An 18518-nucleotide genomic window follows, 5' to 3' on the forward strand; every position below is an offset into this window, starting at 1 on the left:
GTCTCGGAATCCGATAAAAATTACATCAATAGAATCCTTATCCTCCTACGAGTTCATACATACCAAGAACATCAAAATCGGACCCTAATTGGTCCCTCAAATCCCCAATTTTACCTCTCCAATTTCAAGCCTTAACTTTCCCAATTTTTCACCCTTAATCTCATAAATTTCATGCTTAAACAACTGAAAATCAACATAGAATCCAGTTTTAGGTCCAAGAAACTCACCTCAATGAAAACCCCATTGATTCCCTCTTCAAAACTCTCCAAAAAAGCTTCAACTCCGGATAAAAATGGTGAAAAACAACTCAAATTTTGCGAAAGGAAACTTATATACTTTCTGGACCAGAGATTTTGCACCTGAGGTCCTTTTCCCGCTCCTGCGGTACCTCTTCTATGATCAAACCAACCTCTTATGCGGTTTTCACTTAAGTCCCTGGAACGCACCTGCGCCTCACTTTCCGCAAATGCGGTCTCGCAGGTGTGTTCAATCTTCTGCACCTGCGACTTCTGGCCTTCTTACTCATGGCCGCATCTGCGGCTGCTCTAGCGCTTCTGCGATCTCGCACCTGCGGTCCCCAATCCGCAGGTGCGGTTATGACAGGGACAGTAGCTGAAGCTGCTCACTTCCAAAACCAAACTTTTCGAAAATCTTCCGAATTCATTCCTAGGCCCTCGGGACCTCAACCAAAAATTCGAACAAGTCAATAACACTATTCAAACTTATACCAACCTTCGGAACACTCAAAACAACATCGAATCATCAAAACACCCTCGGATCCAAGCCTAAGGTTTCCAAAACTTCCGAATTCCACAAACGACCAAAAAGCCTATCAAATCAACTCCGAATGACCTGAAATTTTGCACACACGACCCAAATAACACTACGAACCTACTCTAATTTTCGAAATTCCATTCTGACCCCGATATCAAAATTTCCACTACCAACTGGAAAGCACCAACATTCCAATTTCGCTAATTCCAACCTAATCTACCATGGACCTCCGAATTACATTCCAGTCATGCTCCTAAGTCCCAAATCACCTAACGAAGCTATCTGAACCATAAAAACTTTATTCCGAGATCGTGTACATACAAGTCAACTTTCGATTGATTTTCCCCACTAAATGGCTAACTTAAAAGACTAAGTCTCTTATAACACTCCAAAACTACTCCAAACCCGAACCAGCCAACACGACACGGTGAAATGTAGCTGAATAACACATAAGAAAGCAGAAATAGGAGAAACGGAACGGTAACTCATGAAACGACCGGCCGGGTCGTCACATGTATTTAGTATGTAAACCAAAAAAAAGAAAAAAGAAATGAGAAGTAGAATATTATATGCAAAATTAAAGCTTTGCGTTTACCACCTTATGATTTTCAATATTTTTACGTTTTACTCAACTATATCCTACCGTCTTTCCTCAATCTAAGTTTCACGTGGCCTATGACCACGATCTACAAGTCTTCTTTCTAACTAGTTTTCATGATGTAGCCCATTTACCACGATTCATAAGTTAATTTTTGAAATCCATCGTGTGCCACCAACAAGATTGTGCGTTTATAGCCACTAAAGTCCAGAGCTAGCCTTCTCTTTCGCGTGTGCGTCTCAAGCTATATTTGGCATGGTAAATATAGTATACTGAGCCTCACCGTCACCCTGTCATTTTCATACCCATCCCGCCGAATTATTAACGTATTTTGGTACAAATTGTTGGATATAACTAGTTAGTCCATAGATACTCTTAACATGGTGCAATCTTAGTCGCTTTAGTTAACCTCGCATGACTTTTTTTTTCAAAAGGTCTCAAACCATTAAGTATATTCTTACACCTAAATTATATATAGCTTCTCAATCTTTTCAACTACTAATATGAGACTTTTGACCGGACATAAAATATCTTTTATTTGCCTTTGTGTTTAACGAATTAGCTCCAAATGGACTGCATGAATTCCACAGGTAAAAATACTTTGGATAAAAGATCAAAATTTGTACGTCCACTTCTAACTACAATTTAACATTATCCTCTATTATACTTCAAATAAAAATTTCAACGGGTTCAAGAATAAATACAAGGCGATTTGCTTGTGTACGGGCATGAAAAATATACATATATATTGTTATCTTCCTATTTTCACTGTCAGGGTAAGGCTACATACAATAGATCCTTGTAATTCGGTCTTTCCCTGGACCCCGAGCATAGCAGAAGCTTAGTGCACCGGGCTACCCTTTTTTTCTTCCCATTTTCACTGACTAATCTAAAGCGAATGATAAAGGAAACGAGATGAATTGAATCAAGGAATTTGGATTACGTTGGATTGCCAAAGTATATGTTAAAGACTTGTACTTCAACTTGTCCACTTGCACATTTAGGACAAGGAAGCCTTCAATTCCTCACAATATAGTAGGGTAGTCCTACTAAAACTAATTATATCCCAACTTTTATATATTGACAATGTAAATTCTTTTTTTACACTAACAAATCATCAAAATCTAATTATATAAATTATGTAACAATAATCTATAAAAAATAAAATTACTAACATAAAAATTAAGACGTGCAGGTTACCTACTTTAATACGTTAAACATATTAAAAATATAATATTTTTCAAACTGTCGATGCATATACATTAAATCTAAAGGATAAATCCTTCGAATGTCAAAATTGATATGGCTCCACCTCTCACTTTGCCAACCCTAACTCAGTGTTTTGTGAAATCAAGAAAAAAGGACCATTTTCAATCCCTATTCTGTGAAAGCTGTGGCCTGTGGGCTTAGACTAAATCTTTGTAGGGTTACCCTTACCCTACAAAGAAAACACACACAACACAAAGATTTGTCTCGAACTTCACATCTTTTGTACATTTTTCATATTAGGAAAAACATTTCACTGATACTATGTCCCATAGTTTTTGTCAGCTCTCATTAAATTATATATTCATGGAATTTTATCGTCCTTCTACTGCAAATCCACAAGCTGTCATAATACATGATCCAAAAAGAAAACAAGAAAAAAGTATAAGTGTGAAACTAAAAAACAAGTTATAGCCATTCTTGAAGAATATTAGGTTAAGATTGCATTTTACCCCACCTCCTTATGGTTTCAACTTTTTTCCTTTTATATTTGATCACCCTATTGTTTGCAAAATGCTATAACTAGGTTCTCATTACATAATTTTTCAAATTTTTTTTATGTACATGTTGCGTGTGAACAAAATTTCACATAAAAGTAAAAAAAGAAAAACAAACTACTTATAAGGAGTTGAATACTTTAATGGCACGAGGCCTTTTGAGAAAAACCGTATGGGCTTGGACCAAAATGGATAATATCACATCATGTTAGATATATTATTAGATTGTTTTAGCCTAACAACTGGTATCAAAGTCAACGATTTAACGGGACTATAGAGATGACGGAGTGTGCGTGGGAGCCCGGCTTAATGCCAATTTACCTGTTTATGAGGTTTACAACCTTTACCCGTAGCTTTGAAGACGCATAGATAGTCTTTGGGCTTGGTGACCGTAAATACTCAAGCTCACATGGATGGTATATAATTAAACTCCAATTAAGCCCGTAAATGGTAATGGATCATGTGAAACTTAGTTCAAATAGGAGATTGTTGAGTGTGTGTTAACAAAGTCTCACATGAAAAGTAGAAAAAAAAAAGTTACTTATAAGAAGTTGAATAATCTTAATGGAATATAGAAACTTTTGGTATAACGCATTTTCCTCTTTAGTGGCCTTACGCGACAACAATTAAAATTATACTTGTTTGACCAAACTTCTAAAATCTGTTTATTTTGATAAGTGTTTTTTTTAAAAGTGTTTTTAAAAAAAGTACTTTTGGTCAGAGTCAGTTTGTGTTTGGCTAATTAATTTGAAAAGCACATTTAAACGACAATTAATGTTTGACAAAAAATTTAAAAAATATTTTTAAGTGTATTTTTCTCAAAAATACTTTTCAAAAAAGTATTTTTAGGGAAAAACTACTTTTTTAGCTTTCCACAAATTGCTTCGGCTTCTACTGAAAAGCAATCTTTTCCTTTAAATAGTGAATACGGTACCGGAAAAAGAAGTTCCATTTGGATAGTACTACTAGAAGCTCCCTACCTTTTCTTGGATTCCATTTCGAAGACAACCTTAGCCCCATCAAAATCGACCTAATCCTAGTTCTTAACATCCATCTTTATTGTAGTCCTGTTGACTAATTGTATATGAGTAACTAATTTGTGGTTTCATTTCTTTTTCAAATTGGCTTCTATATACTGCAATGTAGGAAATGATTTCTTGCTAAGACATAATTTCTCAATAAATTAGTTCGAAATTATTTCTATATAAGAAAACAAGAAAGAAGAGTAAATGATTGTGTTTACCCTCAAAATCAGACAACAATTGAATTTGTAAGTGGTTTTAAGGATATGAGGATTAACTTGACACAAACAATGATAAAGTAAATTCAAACCACATGAATTGAACAGTTACAGTCTTAGAAGGTCAGTCACACTCAAACTGGGTGCACTTTAATCGGTATCAAGATACAGAAGGATAAAAGCTTAAAGAGAGAAATAATAATGTATTGCTTTGGGATGCATATTACCATATGCTAAATGAATTATTAGACCTCCTTTATATAGTAGAGGAGTCCTACTTTAGGTACAATTCTATAAAAGGTAAAAAAATTCTTGATTTGCTGATTGTCGGTTCTGTATTGATATGTTCCAAGATTCCTACCGTAATATCCGACCGATCACGGATATTTCGATCTTCTGTTGGCTATACTAACAATGTTACTTCGAGCTCGTTCGGGGCTAGGATCGATTTCAGGATCACGGCCTCGATATTCTCGAAGGCAGGCGTTCTAACCCCGGGTCCTGGCCCGGTGGGACTTGGGATCGATCTTTAGTCCTTTATTGCCATGTTCTGAGCCTGACCTACCATGCCGTATGCGAGCTCAATTTCGACCGTGTACAGATTGTCCCCTCGTTTTTCGGAGAATAGACGACGAGAAACGACATGAGCTTTGTAACACCTCCTTTTTGCGCGCCCGCCCCCGAAGGGTTAAGATGCGCGAGGGGGTTTTTCCAATTTAAGTGACAATATTCGAAATGGGATTATTCATTTTTATTCAGAGTCGCCACTTGGGAAAGGTTTGGCTTTTGGTGTCCCAAGTCACCGGTTTATCTTGAATCCCAAATCGAGGAAATTTTCGACTTTTCCAAATGAAGTCTGCGAACCAGAAATTCTAAGTAAGGAATTCTGTTGACCCGAGGGAAGGTGTTAGGCACCCTCGAATCCCGTGGTTCTAGCACGGTCGCTTAAATTGTTATAATGGCTAAATATCTGATTTAAATACATGTTGTGACTTATGTGCTTTTATTAAGTTTAAACCGCTTTTATTATTATCATTTATTCTTATAGAATTGCACCATCGTGAAAATGCATCTCGAACCACGTCACAATCAATGCACCCGTAGTTATCAATACATTTCGACTCTGTTGAGATTTGGATTCGGGTCACATCAATGTGCACCCGAGTTTAAGAATGTAATTTGATTAAGCCGCGCCTAAAGGGCCTAACGCATTATTATTTTTGGGAAAGGCCATGAAATTTACTAAGCGGCCTGTCCTGAATTCTAAATATTTATTATGTTTAGTTATTGAGGGCCCCGCAATTTACATTTTTATTTGGCGAGGCTCGTCTCTATTTTAGAAGGATATCCTAAAGCGGCTACATTCCTAACTGCGTTTGTCTAAAAAGAGAAGAAGAAAGATATATGTTAATTTAATTATATGCTTCGGCCTGATCCGGATCCTTATCAATTCCTGATTAATTATTTACAAAGTGGAGAGAACATTATACTTTAACGGAAGATACCTTAATTTGACAAAGAAACTACATGCGAGCTGACGAAATGCTATACTTGCATCCAAACATTTCTTGAATTGAATTTAACTAGGCTTATTTAGGCTAGATTAAGGGAATTAACTACTAGGCGTGATTACTAATAGGGATTCGAACGCGCTTCTATATACTGCCTAGCGGGTCCTGATAAAGGAAACTAAAAATAAAACAGAACATCATTGTGTAAAAAATGGAAGTACTCTATCGTATGCATATCATTATAGCTAACAGGAATCTAATCAGTCGCTATGTCAATTATCCGTACATTCAGTGTATTGTACAATTACATACCTCGTAACAACAAACAACTATAAACTAAGACGCAAGAGACTAGAACTCAATTAAGCATCAACTGATCTTTTCCTGCTATTGAAATTTACAAACTAATCAATTATATAGAAAGAAATCAACATGCCATGAGTGTTACAACAGACATTTAAACTTCTCCAACTTTTCATTTCATGCTTTCAGACTGTTACAGTTACACTAATATGGGACTTGAAATGTGTACCTGGATACTGAAATACAAAGAAGAAGTGGAAGCAGAAGAGTCAGCAGCAGCAGCACAAGAATGGTAGTAACAACAAAGCAATACAGCAGCAATGACAATCCCAGACCAACAGACCAAAGCAGTAAACCAATGGTACAGTACTCAATGTTTGATCTTTTCAAAACTCAGAGGAAAATCCTAAAATCTGATAGAAACAAAACAAACTGGATGCTGGATTTTAGACACGAAAGGATGAGGAAAAGTAGTGTTTTCCAGTCGAACAAGAATTTCTTTTCTAAATCCCCCTCCTGATTTCCAAAATAAACTCTCTTTCTCGCTTAGAAACTGATTCTGTTTGGTTTCAACTTCCCTTTTGTGTGTGTCTCTCTCAAGGTGTATCTGTATCTTCCTTCTATCTCTCTCTTCCTTTCAAAAATCTGTCCCTCTCCCAAAATCAAACTCTGTCCGTGTGTGTGTGTATCAAAATCTGTCCCTGTGTGTGTGTATGTTTCAATGTCCTCCTTAAACTGATGGAAGTCCTTCCCTTTTATAAGCCTAAAATCAACCCTTTAACAGCCTGTTCGACAATCAGAACACCCCTCCCATGTGTTATCCTCTTTTCAGATTCCACTTAGCTATTTAAGTATAAACAAACCCCCCCACCCCCATGATATTCCCTGGCAGACTTACTTTTGAGTAAGGTTTATTATTTCTGAAACTAAAGCAGAGTATGGGCAGCAGAATGTAATCTGACAGCATATGCTGTCAAATTATTTTAAACTTAACAAAAAGCCTTTATGCAGGACACAAGTTGTGCACAACGCATATGTGGTGCACAAGTGCACATGCCCTCTAATTCAGAACTGTAACTAAACAAAACATTCCTTTTACATTTCTGATTCAAATTAACAACTATAAGTAACCAAACTCAGTTCCTAATTGATTCAGGCAATTCTTAGCAGAAGCAAGTCAATTTGTTATTGTTCAGGCAGCTGAAACTAATTGACGACACATGTCGACTCGACTATACTAATCATAACATGTATCATCGAAACCATGATCAGACATTTAACAGTATCGAACACATGATTCGAATTGTACTGACTAATGCAAAATTGTACTCGAGGAATCAGTTGATTAGTCAAAATTTGAAGTTCAATTGTTCGCACAGCACATACACATATGCACATTATCAGTAACAAGTAGAAGAAGGACTCAATCAAACACAGAGGTTCAGGCAAGGTGGACAGGACACAGTTGGTAAAATTCAAAAACACGAATTAAAACAAAACATGAACAGACCTTTAATCAGCACATGGAATAAAGAAAAAAGGAAAACAAAACTCACCTTAAATCCCGAAAAATCAAAGAGCCTTAGCTTGGATTCGAACAGGCCTCTCTTAAGGTTGAACGGACTTTAAAAGAAGTGTTTCTTAGATGAAAAACACTTCGATTAAAGTCCATCAGACCTTAATCTCTTAGCTTAAACAGGCACGGAACAGGCACGAGGTTTGAACCTAATCTCTTGGTTCAAATAGGCACGGAACAGACCCTTGGCTTAGCGTGGATTAGACCCTAATTTCTTGGTTTAAACAAGCACGGAACGGACATGAGGACCCTAGGGTTCAAAACATCAGATCTGGGATTCGTGTTTCCCTGGTCAGATTCGGACCAAACCAAGCATGGTTTGGTCACGAGGGAGGTTCGGGGACTATTTGGTATAAAACTAGAGTCAATCGGTGTAAGTTAGGTTCCGACTCGAATCTTCAAATGAAGATTCGAGAAGGTGGGAGGGGATTCGAAGTGTGTGGTTGGTGGATTTGGGTTCAAGACGGTGAGGAGCATCTATGGTGTTAAGGAGGGGGTCACCGGCGTCCATGCTGCCGGCTTTCATGGTGAAGGTATACAGGGGCGGCTAGGGTTTGGAGGTCTGAGGTCTGGGGTGAAGACGACCTAAGGCAGGGGGTTCGGATAGGGGGCAGGGTAAAGGTTATAGGTTTATATAGTTAGTGAGGGGTTGATTCTAGCCGTTGGATGGATGAGATGAAGGGTCAGGATCTCTTGGCTGGTGGGGGACGGTGTCGTTTCATCCAAAAAGGGTTTGGGTCGGTCCGGGTGGAATGGGTCGGGTTCATCAGTGGGTTATGGGGAAGTGATCTTGGCCGTTGATCAATCTGAGATCAACGGCCCAGATCAGACCAGGTTAAAACGGTGTCGTTTGGAAGTTCTAGGTATCAGCTGGTGTGGACCGGGTTACACATGGGGTTTTTGGGTTTGGGTTTGGGCCTCGAATTAAAATGAAAATAGGCCCAACTGATTTTAAACCAATTCTGCACTCTCTTTTTTTATTATATATTTTTTATATATGTTTTTTTATTTTATTTTTAAAACAAAACCCAAGTAAATCAAATTAAAATTACATAAACACTTAATACAATTATTTGCACACACATATTAAAATATTTGAAGCAGGTAAAATCAAACAAAACAAAAATCACGGACAAAGATGCCTATTTATGATTTTCTATTTAACAACCGGATTGCGGTTCAAATTACGCATGACACATACATTTTTTGTATTTTGTTTTAATAAAATAAAAATGGGCAAAAATCATAAATAATTAATAAAGTGTCATGTAAAATCCAAAAATTGTACAGCAGGACCATTTGTTATTATTTTTTATTTCTTTTGGAGCGATTGTCGCGTAAAACAAAAATCACGTGCTCACAGCTGCCCCTCTTTGTTCGGAAACACGAAGAGTTTTCGTGCAAAGATGAAGTGAGCGGATATGAGCGATTTTTGCCTATGGACTACTCCGTGTGAAGCATGTTTTTTTGAAAGATTTGACCGAATCTTTGCTTCAAAGATTTCCTACATATCCTGGGCTAAACAGGAATCAGGTCAATGTAGTTCGGGAAGTTTCGGTAGCTGGGACTACCATGGAACTGCAATGCTTGATGTTACTGCTGTTGCTGTTGTCACCGTTGCTTTACTGACCGCCTTATTACAACCAAAGAAAAATTGAAACTGAACTAAATACTTATATGCATGTCAACTGCTAGTTACAAGATCCCTATCTATGATTCTTTTGCGACTTGATCATGGGTTTTAGCTGATTTTGCTTGGAGACTTCGATCCGAATCTTGATGCTTGCGAGTTGCAGGTGCTTGCTTAATCTCTGGGATACTCAGTGAGACGTGACTGGTAGAGTTCTGGACCTTAATCAAATCTTGGAGCGATCCGCCTTCCATTTTCTCCAGTATCTCGGGACATCTTCTTTTTGTCTTTTCTTCTTAGATTCTGAGTTGAGACTCATCTTGTGGGTCATTTCGATCCGTGTGGCTCGAGATTAGACCTGCGGGAAAAACAAATGAACGAAATTTTCTGCCCCAGTTTCACTAGGAAAATTTCGTGAATTATTCGCCAAGAAGTTCATAAAATTGATGAAAGAAGGTATGAATGCTTAGTTCAGGGTTGGAGTCCTAATACCGACTAGCTGGGAGAAGTTCAGTTTAGAGTTAAAACTCTAATACCGACCAACTGGGGAAAAGTTCAGTTTAGGGTTTTAAAACCCTAATGCTGACTAAAGGAAAAGTTCAGTTTAGGGTTTAAAACCCTAATGCTGGCTGAATGAAAAAAGTTCAGTTTAGGGTTTAAAACCTTAATGCTGACTAAAGGAAAAAGTTCAGTTTAGGGTTTAAAACCCTAATGCTGATTGCATGGAAAAGCTCAGTTTAGGGTTTAAAACCCTAATGCTGGCTGAATGGAAAAAAGTTCAGTTTAGGGTTTAAAACCCTAATGTTGATTGCATGGAAAAGCTCAGTTTAGGGTTTAAAACCCTAATGCTGGCTGAATGGAAAAAAGTTCAGTTTAGGGTTTAAAACCCTAATGTTGATTGCATGGAAAAGCTCAGTTTAGGGTTTAAAACCCTAATGCTGGCTGAATGGAAAAAAGTTCAGTTTAGGGTTTAAAACCCTAATGCTGATTGCATGGAAAAGCTCAGTTTAGGGTTTAAAACCCTAATGCTGGCTGAATGGAAAAAAGTTCAGTTTAGGGTTTAAAACCCTAATGCTGACTAAAGGAAAAATTCAGTTTAGGGTTTAAAACCCTAATGCTGACTGAATGGAAAAGCTCAGTTTAGGGTTTAAAACCCTAATGCTGGCTGAATGGAAAAAGTTCAGTTTAGGGTTTAAAACACTAATGCTGACTAAAGGAAAAGTTCAGTTTAGGGTTTAAAACCCTAATGCTGACTAAATGGAAAAAGTTCAGTTTAGGGTTTAAAACCCTAATGCTGACTGAAGGGAAAAGTTCAGTTTAGGGTTTAAAACCCTAATGCTGACTGAAAGGAAAAGTTCAGTTTAGGGTTTAAAACCCTAATGCTGATTAAAGGAAAAGTTCAGTTTAGGGTTTAAAACCCTAATGCTGACTGAATGGAAAAAGTTCAGTTTAGGGTTTAAAACCCTAATGCTGACTGAAAGGAAAAGTTCAGTTTAGGGTTTAAAACCCTAATGCTGATTAAAGGAAAAGTTCAGTTTAGGGTTTAAAACCCTAATGCTGACTGAATGGAAAAAGTTCAGTTTAGGGTTTAAAACCCTAATGCTGACTGAAAGGAAAAGTTCAGTTTAGGGTTTAAAACCCTAATGCTGATTAAAGGAAAAGTTCAGTTTAGGGTTTAAAACCCTAATGCTGACTGAATGGAAAAAGTTCAGTTTAGGGTTTAAAACCCTAATGCTGACTGAAAGGAAAAGTTCAGTTTAGGGTTTAAAACCCTAATGCTGATTAAAGGAAAAGTTCAGTTTAGGGTTTAAAACCCTAATGCTGACTGAATGAAAAAGTTCAGTTTAGGGTTTAAAACCCTAATGCTGATTAAAGGAAAAGTTCAGTTTAGGGTTTAAAACCCTAATGCTGACTGAATGGAAAAAGTTCAGTTTAGGGTTTAAAACACTAATGCTGATTAAAGGAAAAATTCAGTTTAGGGTTTAAAACCCTAATGCTGATTGCATGGAAAAGCTCAGTTTAGGGTTTAAAACCCTAATGCTGGCTGAAATGAAAAAAGTTCAGTTTAGGGTTTAAAACCCTAATGCTGACTAAAGGAAAAATTTAGTTTAGGGTTTAAAACCCTAATGCTGATTGCATGGAAAAGCTCAGTTTAGGGTTTAAAACCCTAATGCTGGCTGAATGGAAAAAAGTTCAGTTTAGGGTTTAAAACCCTAATGCTGACTAAAGGAAAAGTTCAGTTTAGGGTTTAAAACCCTAATGCTGACTAAAGGAAAATAGTTCAGTTTAGGGTTTAAAACCCTAATGCTGACTGAAGGGAAAAGTTCAGTTTAGGGTTTAAAACCCTAATGCTGATTGCATGGAAAAGCTCAGTTTAGGGTTTAAAACCCTAATGCTGGCTGAATGGAAAAGTTCAGTTTAGGGTTTAAAACCCTAATGCTGATTGCATGGAAAAGTTCAGTTTAGGGTTTAAAACCCTAATGCTGACTTAATGGAAAAAGTTCAGTTTAGGGTTTAAAACCCTAATGCTGATTAAAGGAAAAATTCAGTTTAGGGTTTAAAACCCTAATACTGATTGCATGGAAAAGCTCAGTTTAGGGTTTAAAACCCTAATGATGGCTGAATGGAAAAAAGTTCAGTTAGGGTTTAAAACCCTAATGCTGATTAAAGGAAAAAGGTCAGTTTAGGGTTTAAAACCCTAATGCTGACTGCATGGAAAAGCTCAGTTTAGGGTTTAAAACCCTAATTCTGGCTGAATGGAAAAGTTTAGTTTAGGGTTTAAAACCCTAATGCTGATTAAACGAAAAAGGTCAGTTTAGGGTTTAAAACTCTAATGCTGACTGACTGGAAAAGCTCAGTTTAGGGTTTAAAACCCTAATGCTGACTGGCTGGGGACAGAGTTCGAGAATACTAAACGACCTCTTTTTTTGAATTTTCTTGTTTTAGTAGAAGATAAAAGGGAGTTTCGTGGAAACTTACCTTTCGAGTGAATTCATCATTTCCAAAGTATTTCTTGTACCCGTGTACCTTCTTCTTTGGGTGACACCTGTTTCTTTCACGGTTGTCTTGGATTATACCTGTTTCAACTTTTCAGACAAAGAACAATTGTTAGTTCGGAACTGACGGTCGGTTCGGTGACCTTGATCGTTCCCAGTTGCTTTGTTGCGTCTTTATTTCTGTTGTGAAGTCCCGCCATTGACTTGATTCAAATGGTGAAACCCTTTAGACTGCTCAGGCTTGTATTTCCAGATTCTTTGATGATTTGCCTCGTAAGGCTCCCTTTTTTTTCTCGTTTTTTTCTTTTTTTTTTGTGTCCCGTTTTGCTTGAAGATTCTCAACGGGGATTTATTGGAGGTATTCTGTGGGGATTTGTACAAAAGGAAGCTCTGTGGGGGAATATTTACAAAGTGGATTCTTTGTGTGGATTTTTGTACAATGGGGCATGCTGGGGATTTGTTTCAAAGCGGGCTTTCTAGGATTTGTTGGGGTAAGCTGGTTGGGGAATTTTTACAAAGGGACTCGCTAGGGATGTGATGGGGATTTGTGTCCCTATTTTTATTAACAAAGGGAAATCTGTGGGGATTTGTGCGAGGCGGACTTGCTGGGGAAATTTCTCTCTTTCCTCTTTACTTAGAACGCCATCAGACATCATGATTCATCAGGTTTGGACAGACGTACCAACGAAACGAAGTGCTTTCCTTCATGAAACGGAATTCCGTGAAAACAAACCTGCCACATGTCCTTTCCGGTATATCTAGAACTTGGGGTTAAACATGGAAGAGGTTTGAGGAGAAACAAAGAAAAGATAAAACAAATTTCAGAAAAGGAGTGCCCCCTTCGGGACGAGAGAGACTTATCTGAGGAAGATAATGCTGGCTTTAACTGAACATGACATGCTTTTTGGACTAGACGCCTGATCTTCAACGAAATTGCGTTTCCTGCCGAACCAAAACGGATCTGTGATTCCAAACCGGTGGAACTTTGCCGAGATCTCCTTGGGGTGGAGTCATTCTTTTCGGCCAACAGCGCCCTTTTGCGGGTTTTCGCTGGCTGACCTCTCTCATTTCTCTTCCTGTCATCGCTTGATAGCACTCTTTGCGAGTTTTTACTAAACAAGCTCTCTCATTTTGGTTTCTCTACTCCCGTCGCCTCGTGGTGCCCGAAGGTTTTCACCAACGAGACTTTCTCATTTTTGTCTCTCAATTTAGAGTGTGTCGGTCTCCATTCGTGACGCTTATTGGCTTCCCACTATCTTTGGTAATTTGATCTGAAAGCTTGTGCTTGGCAAAGAGAGGCAGATGATACTAACTTCTAGGCCGCTTGACGTGCCCCAGTTTCAATTTCAGGATGAATGGGATTTTATTGTTTGTGTGACTGAACCTCAGGGAGAGGCTGCCTACGTATCCTTTCGGAATCAAGTCAAACGTAGTTCAGGCCTCAATTCAATTTTTTTTTTTTATAATCACCGAAGGGATGTGACCGGCTCAAATGGCTTGTAGAGAGAGTTGGTAGTGTTTGGGAGTAGTGGGGGATAAAACCTTCGTCATTTCAAATGTGTTAAGACCACTGGAGTATAATTCAAACGTAGTATCTATTGACTGCATCCGCATTTACTGCTGTTTCGGGGTCATTTCCTTCGATATCGCCTAGATACAATGCTCCTCTCGGCAATATCTTCCTTATGATGTATGGGCCTTTCCAATTTGGAGCAAACTTCCCTTTCGCTTCCTGGTGATGTGGCAGAATACGCTTCAGTACTAGCTGACCTACTTCGAAATTCCTGGGTCGGACTTTCTTGTTGTAAGAACTGGCCATTCTTTGTTGGTACAACTGCCCGTGACAAACCGCGGCCATTCGATTTTCATCGATCAAAGTCAGCTGCTCTAATCGAGTCTTGACCCACTCGCTGTCTTCGATTTCTGCTTCAACAATGGTTCGAAGCGAAGGGATTTCTACTTCTGCTGGTATCACAGCCTCGGTCCCATAAACCAAAAGATAAGGAGTTGCTCCTACTGACGTGCGTACCGTAGTACGATATCCCAATAATGCAAATGGTAGCTGTTCATGCCACTGTCAGGAACTCTGGATCGTCTTCCTCAAAATCTTCTTGATGTTTTTGTTCGCCGCTTCTACAGCACCATTGGCCTTTGGCCGATAAGGAGTAGAATTCCTATGCGTTATTTTGAATTGCTCGCATACATCTCCCATCAAGTGACTGTTCAAGTTTGCTGCGTTATCTGTAATGATAGTCGCAGGAATACCGAAACGACAGATAATATTTGAGTGTACAAAATCCACTACAGCTTTTTTAGTGACCGACTTGAGAGTGACAGCCTCTACCCATTTTGTGAAGTAGTCTATGGCAACCAGTATAAATCTGTGTCCATTTGAAGCCTTTGGCTCGATTGGTCCAATGACGTCCATGCCCCAGGCGACAAATGGCCAAGGCGCAGACATGGGATGCAGTTCTTTGGGAGGTGCGTGAATCAAATCACCGTGCACCTGACACTGATGACACTTTCGAACGAAGCTAAAGCAGTCCTTCTCCATGGTCATCCAGTAATAACCTGCTCGAAGGATTTTCTTCGCTAAGACATACCCGTTCATGTGAGGTCCGCACACACCTGCGTGTACTTCGTGCATAATATTTCTCGCCTCCTCGGCGTTGACACATCTTAGGAGGTTGAGGTCCGGGGTCCTTTTGTACAACGATTCACCGCTCAGAAAGAAACCACTCGCATGCTGCCTATTGGTTCTCTTTTGATCTCTAGTAGCATGCTCGGGGTATTCTTGCGTCTTCAGGAACCTCTTGATGTCATGGTACCAAGGCTGCGTATTTGATCCCGCCTCGATTACATTGCAGTAACCGTGTCTTTCCCTGATTTGGATTTCCAAAGGATCGACGTGGGCGTTGCCCGGGTAGGGTAGCATTGAAGCCAGAGTAGCAAGTGCGTCTGCCAGTTCATTGTGACACCTCGGGATATACCTGAATTCTACTGATTTAAAACGCTTGCCGAGGTCTTCCACGTGCTGTCGGTAAGGGATAGGCTTGACATCCCGAGTTTCCCATTCACCTTGGACTTGCCGGATAATCAGGTCAGAATCTCCCATAATCAGTAGGTCTTCGACATCCTGATCGATTTCCATATGCATGCCCATGATGCAGGCTTCATACTCAGCTATATTGTTTGTGCAAAAGAAACGCAGTCTAGCTGTGGCGGGATAATGCTGACCGGAAGGCGAGATCAAAATTGCCCCAACCCCTACACCTTTGACATTCACGGCTCCATCAAAGAACATCTTCCAAACATGAGTATCCTCTGAGACCACTTCTACGGTATTTATTTCTTCATCGGGAAAGTAAGTACTCAATGGCTGGTATTCCTCATCGACCGGATTTTCGGCCAAGTGATCCGCTAGCGCTTGGGCTTTCATTGCCGTGCGAGTGACATAGACTATGTCGAATTCGCTAAGCAAGATTTGCCACTTAGCCAGTCTCCCAGTAGGCATTGGTTTCTAAAATATATACTTCAAAGGATCCAGCCTGCTTATGAGGAAAGTAATGTGGGCTTGAAGATAGTGTCTCAGCTTCTGAGCTACCCACGTCAGAGCGCAACATGTCCTTTCCAGCAGAGTGTATTTGGCCTCGTAGCCGGTGAATTTCTTGCTCAAGTAGTAGATTGCTTGCTCTTTCCTTCCAGTTATATCGTGTTGCCCGAGGACACAACCGAAAGAGTTCTCCAAGACCGTTAGATACAAGAACAGTGGTCTCCCTGGCTCTGGATGGACCAAAACTGGGGGATTCGAAAGGTATTCTTTGACTTTATCAAAGGCTTCTTGACACTCAGCTGTCCATTTGATCGCCGCATCTTTCCTTAACAACTTGAATATGGGCTCACACGTGCTTGTCAGCTGGGCAATAAATCGACTGATGTAGTTCAACCTGCCTAACAAACTCATCACGTCTTTCTTCGTTCTCGGGGGAGGTAGATCTCTGATGGATTTTATCTTAGTTGGATCTAGTTCGATACCTCTCCTGCTTACGATGAAGCCCAAAAGTTTGCCCGACGGAACTCCGAAAGCACATTTGGATGGGTTCAGCTTCAAGTCATACTTCCTTAATCTCTCGAAGAACTTCCTCAAATCTTGGATGTGATTATCCTGCGTCCTGGACTTGACTATCACGTCGTCCACGTACACCTCTATTTCCCGATGCATCATGTCATGAAAAATGGCAGTCATGACCCTCATGTAAGTAGCCCCAGCATTCTTCAGACCAAATGGCATGACCCGATAATAGTAGGTGCCCCAAGGCGTGGTGAAGGCAGTTTTCTCGGCGTCCCCTTCATCCATCAATACCTGATGATACCCAGCGTAACAATCTACAAAAGACTGTATCTCGTGTTTGGCGCAATTATCAACGAGGATGTGGATGTTGGGCAGTGGGAAATTATCTTTGGGACTTGCTCTATTCAAATCTCGGTAATCTACACATACCCGAGTTTTCCCGTCCTTTTTCGGTACTGGAACCACATTTGCCAACCATGTTGTATACTGGACTACCCGAATCACTCCCGTTTTCAGTTGTTTGGTGATCTCCTCTTTAATCTTGTCACTGACCTCAGTTTTGAACTTTCGTTGCTTTTGTTGAACTGGAGGACAATCAGGATGAATCGGCAATTTATGAACCACTAGATCAACACCTAGTCCCGGCATGTCATCATATGACCAAGCAAACACGTCTTTAAATTCAAAAAGAAGTTGAATTATCGCCTCTCGCGTTTTCTTGTCCGTGTGAATGCTTATCTTGGTCTCCCGGATTTCTTCCGGGGTTCCTAAATTTACCGGTTCAGTGTCATTCAGATTTGGCTTAGGTTTATTCTCAAAATGTTCCAACTCTCGGTTTATTTCCCTAAAAGCTTCTTCTTCATCATATTCTGGTTCTGGGTTCATTAATTCACAGTTAAATAGCTCGTTGTGATCTGGGCGTGAAGTCCGCAAGCATGTCATATTTAAAGCCGCATTATTATAACTGAAAGGAAAGATAAAAGGAAAAATAACAAAAATCAGAACAAAAGAAAGAATGGGAAAGCAATGATTGATTTTTTCTATTTTCTTTGGAAAGTTGGAAGACAACAGTGTTTACAACTTAGGAATTTAAAACAATAATTGAAAGGAAGAAAACGTTCAAGTTATGTCCTGGAGACAACTTGTGACACACGAAAGGTGGCAGGACAGGTCTACCCGGACTTCCGTCTAGTCGGGAATGGCGTGGCCTCCCAGTTTCGAAGTTTGGCGTTCGGCCCCACGTACAGCATCTCAACAGTGCTTGTGCCTTCACCTGGTTGAACCATGTGGACCTCGTAGAGCATCTCTCTCATTGCCCCGCATATCTCATCGATTTCCTCAGCTGTGAAGACCTCATCATCTTCTTCTTCAGCGTACCTTGGCCTGATGAAAGTTGCATATAAATCCGGCAGTGGTCGAGGTAACTTCCAACCCTCATTTTTCCTTTTCTTTGCCCACTCTTCGTCTGCTGGAGTAGGTTTGAAACCTAGTCCAAAAGGTTTCTTGGTGACTGGCAAGGTAATGGGTTCTGTTATTCCCTGAAGGGTTCGTCCAAGCCCCTTCCCTGGCCTAAATCCGTGCCGGATCATCTCTTTGGCCACCATAACCGAGGCGTTAGACAAGAAAGGCTGGGGGCAGGGTATTCCCTCTTCGTGCTGCTCTGCCAGTACAATCTCGAAAGCTTGATAGACCGTATGTTCGCTCCCTTCTCTCGGTTCAAGATATGGGATGGATGGGTCCCGATAGATAGCATGCTCGTCTTCTCCATGGACCACGATCTCTCGGTCTTCGTACTCGAACTTCACCATCTGGTGAAGAGTGGAAGGCACGGCTCCTGCCGCATGGATCCAAGGTCTACCGAGGAGAAAATAGTAGGATGTATCCATGTCGATCACCTGGAAGGTTACTTCAAACTCGACTGGTCCTATGACCAACAACAGGTCTATTTCCCCCATGGTATCTCTCTTGATGCCGTCGAAAGCCCTTACGCAGACATTGTTGGGTCGGATTCTTCCGGTCCCAATTTCCATTCTTTGTAGCGTGGAGAGCGGGCAA

Source organism: Nicotiana sylvestris, chromosome 1, assembly GCF_000393655.2.
Source record: "Nicotiana sylvestris chromosome 1, ASM39365v2, whole genome shotgun sequence".
In the NCBI taxonomy this organism is placed as follows: domain Eukaryota; kingdom Viridiplantae; phylum Streptophyta; class Magnoliopsida; order Solanales; family Solanaceae; genus Nicotiana; species Nicotiana sylvestris.